This window comes from Cavia porcellus, unplaced genomic scaffold (assembly GCF_034190915.1).
Source record: "Cavia porcellus strain 051 isolate PalLab524CR breed Dunkin Hartley unplaced genomic scaffold, mCavPor4.1 scaffold_2, whole genome shotgun sequence".
NCBI lineage: Eukaryota > Metazoa > Chordata > Mammalia > Rodentia > Caviidae > Cavia > Cavia porcellus.
This window is the reverse complement of record NW_026947485.1, coordinates 10,477,536-10,478,479: the sequence shown is the minus strand read 5'-3', so window position 1 is coordinate 10,478,479 and position 944 is coordinate 10,477,536.

The following is a 944-nucleotide window of genomic DNA, read 5'->3' as shown; positions in this document are numbered from 1 at the left end:
CCTGCACGCGCAGCCGCAGGTTTGTGGCGTCGCGCACCCTTCTGGTCGGAGGCTGGGAACGCAGAGCAGGACGCAGGCGCCCCGCCTAGGGCGCGGGGAAGGAGGGGGTGGTCCTTCAACCAGTGCGAGAGCCTCCACAGTGGCAGCCTGGCCCTGAAGGACGGAGCTGTGGTCATCATCCTATATAAATCGTTTAAATGTGTAGTTTAGACAACATCTAGATGTTCTAGAAGAGAGAGGATTGTGGACTTGGAGCTTCAACGTAAGGTTATTTGATTCGGTTTAATTGGGAAGAGAGATGACCCTCTTATTTCCTGCCTGGAGAGTGCAGATTGGTTTTAAGTGACCAGGAAGCTGGTTTTAAGTGACCAGGAAGCTGAACGGAGTAAAAGCATTCAACAGCCAGCATGCGTTTTGCCCAAGGGAGACCTTAGTTCTAGTTATTTGTCAGGGAGGAAAGATAGGAGTTCCTAGTGCTCATATGGGAGTCAGCCAGGCTCAACGTGGCGCCTGCTCAACCCGGCATTGGCCTCTAAAACCACAGCATGTCCCTTCAGTACCAAAAGTTCCTCCAACTCGCTTCCAACAAGACAATCCAGTCTCCACCCCCCAGCCTATCTTCAAAAAAGCCCCTCCCTTCACAATCTCCTAAGCTACAGTCCTCACAATTTCCTACGACTTTTCCGCGCTGGGAATAAGGGCTTTTTCTTACCTCTGTCTGTGTCTCCCAGCTGCTCAAAAAAAATAAAAAAAATAAAAAAAAAAATAAAAACTAACACCTAGCAGCAAGAGGTAGACAGAGGACTGGGGATCTGACAGCCTCACACATAATAACTGGAAAGGTAATATGGGGAGTCCTTACAAGTGACAGAGACAAAAACGCAAATATACATATTGGATATCTGAGGTATGAGTTACCGTTACCAACATAAAAATAAAGAAAA